Source organism: Sinocyclocheilus anshuiensis, unplaced genomic scaffold (genome assembly GCF_001515605.1).
Source record: "Sinocyclocheilus anshuiensis isolate Anshui unplaced genomic scaffold, SAMN03320099.WGS_v1.1 scaffold1787, whole genome shotgun sequence".
In the NCBI taxonomy this organism is placed as follows: domain Eukaryota; kingdom Metazoa; phylum Chordata; class Actinopteri; order Cypriniformes; family Cyprinidae; genus Sinocyclocheilus; species Sinocyclocheilus anshuiensis.
Window position 1 is genome coordinate 118677 of NW_015551094.1, and position 2879 is coordinate 121555.

General features: G+C 38.1%; 1 long non-coding RNA gene across 1 annotated transcript; it reads right to left on the reverse strand.

Moving 5' to 3' along the window:
- Positions 1 to 2387: 2387 nt before the first annotated feature.
- Positions 2388 to 2784, reverse strand: LOC107662674 (uncharacterized). The gene is made up of 3 exons (XR_001631239.1): positions 2771 to 2784; positions 2584 to 2640; positions 2388 to 2406 (listed from the first exon to the last, which is right to left on the reverse strand). It is a non-coding gene; the product is annotated as an uncharacterized LOC107662674 (long non-coding RNA).
- Between the last annotated feature and the right edge of the window lie 95 nt (positions 2785 to 2879).

The window sequence follows — 2879 nt, forward strand, 5'->3', positions numbered from 1 at the left end:
GTTTTAAATATAACATTTTGAATACAGAAATTATTTAAATAACTGAAATTATACGCTAAAAATGAAACTAAATCCGCCAGCAGGTTGCGGCAAGTCACTGATTTTATCACTGAATCATTCATTCAATTGATTCATTCGAACGGCTGATTCATTCAGGAATGAAGCAAGTGACTGTCTTTATGAACTGAAGAAAATCCGTCGTAGCGACGGAACTTTAATCCCTGGAGAGTACAGCGGCCAGCGGCTCTGGGCTGAGGACCAAGGAGGAGCTTCAGAGAACTCGGGGGTAACTTGGGTTGAACAGGTGGTCGGAGCCGTTGGTGAGGTATGTGGGGGTTCTTGGCGTGGGGTGAGCTGGGGAGACACAACGTTTTCCAGAGGGGGCTGGATGAGGAGACTTTAATTATCCTTTACCTCTTCCACTTAGAAATCGGAACGGTTTAAATAAAGGACGACATCAATCAGCTAGATCAGGGGAAAACAACACGTGGGGAGATCGCAGCAGATCGTATCATCGTCCAGCCCCAGCTGGAAACACGCAGCAAGAGTGGCGTCATGCCAGCACCTGGTTGGAGAGCTCAAGGAATTCCTCTACATATCTCTCCAACCTCCAACCAGCCTGCCGCAAACACCACAGCCTGTCCTCAGCCTCTGTCATCTTGTATACGGTTCAGTCTTCTGTCACGGGGCACTACTGTGAGGAGACGAAGGAGATCCAGAACAGAAATACTCTTTAATGAAACCAAAATAACAGGGAACACACACATAGCACACAGGGTAGACATTTGAGACTGAACCCAGGACTCTTCTTCTTGAAATTTTATTGGCGGCTGACAAACAACAAAACCAGAACTCAGGAAAACACAGGGCTTAAATACAGGAACTAAATGGGGAACACCTGGAACTAAAGGAGGAGATTAATAGGAAACAGCTGAAACAAATGGAACTCAAACGGGAACAGGAAAACCAAATATGGGCACAAACACGGGAGAAACTGGGTCAAGGAGAGAACATGAGGAACAAAACACAAGACTGTCCATGGGCGTGACACTTGGACTACTTCCACAGTGTTTTTTTTTTTTTCCCAGTTGGATCCAACAATGGGCAAATTAAGACTCCATCTATCGATCCAACAGGATGTCATATGATTCACTAGCCAAAAAAATTGATAGGCTATAGTTCATAGTACTATTAACACAGGTGAAGAAAGTTATTGTATTATCTGAGAATAAAATTACATACTTGATTAAGTATTTCAAATACAAAATACTGTCTCTCAAAGTATTTAATTACAAATTACATCAGATTTTTTTTGTCCAGCAAAATACCAATTGCATAATACTCAAAAGTAATTAAATACGTATTTTAAAAACATTTATTTAAAATACTGTCCATCTTTTTTTTCTTAGGTTGTAGTATATTACTAGTCACCAGACTGACTGGCTGACTCGGGCGTAATTTCCACTGGGGACAGGGGGGACATGTCCCCCCCACTTTTCAAAATCACGTTTGTGATGTTGCTGTATAAACACGTTTTATTATGTATAGCTAACGGGGGCTCCAGGAAGCACACGTACATCTCCAAAGTAGATTTACATACATTTTATACCATATACATCTTAAATACGATTACTAAATGTCTATTTAATATCTGTTAGGAAAATCTTCTATATGAATTTCATAGAAGTATGTCTAATAGGTGCTAGATATGAAGTAGACATCTGAGTGATGTATATGTGTGTTATTGTGTATTATTGTGTAGTACAATTCACTGTTGTCAGCACTGTTTGCAATAGATGAATGTCAGTAATGTAAATACATTTCCATAAAGTAACTAAATATAAGTAATCTATTTTATTTGTCCATTAGTACTGTTGAAAAACTGAGGAACGTTTGTGTTGGATAAAAAGCTACTTAACACATCAACTACCTCAGAATGTAAATGTAGTTTTGAGCAAACAAATCTCAGAGGTAACTTGACTCTTGTCTGGATGTTACAGGGACCGATGAGCACACACGTCTGCTTATCCGGCGGAGAGCAGCTAATGAAGCCCTCTTCACCAGAAAACGGAATGCTGCCATCAAAGGCTTTGAGTGAGTATACTACAGAAATGAATAAAACATCTTTTAAATCTTAAGTTGAGGTTTATTTTAATTATTGTAATTTCAAACAAAGTTATCACAGCACTTTTCTGATTCTTGATTCCTGTGCATTTGCTGCAGAGCTTTTGTGGTGGAGCAGGACCTGCAAGGAAAGGTGATGGCGGCATTTGTGGAAAAAAAAAGGGAAAACCTGAAACAAAAATATAAATAAGATAATTCTGTTACTTCTAATACAGAAATCAAATGACATTGTGCTGTTAAAATGACTGCTTTTGTGAGATGCAGTAGATGTGGGCTCACCGTCTGTAAATACATGATTGTTAGAACAATGTTTGAATAAAGCTTTGTTTCATGTGTCGATGACTTGTATTTATTTATTGTCAGTGTTACTTTTATTTTTACTCATTTATTAATGTTTCCGGTTTTCAGTAACTAAAATATAATTGTTTCATTAACTTGTGCATTCATTCATTACTTAACTGAAAATTTAGATGTATTCACGTTGGCTGTGTTTGTCTAGTGTGTAGTCATGCATAGCTATGGCATATGACAAAACAAATGACATTTTGCTAATTATTGGTCAGCATTTATCATTATTATTGTTCATAAGTGTTGGGGTGGGCTAGCAATGCATTCTGGGGTAATCTTAACTTCTAAGTAGTAATACATTTTTCAAGTGTAAAATTAATAGTCTTCTCCAAAGGCGAGATCTTCTAGCAGCTGATCGACGTCTCCTTTGTGCAGATATTACAAATATTGCAAACGCTGAGGAAAAC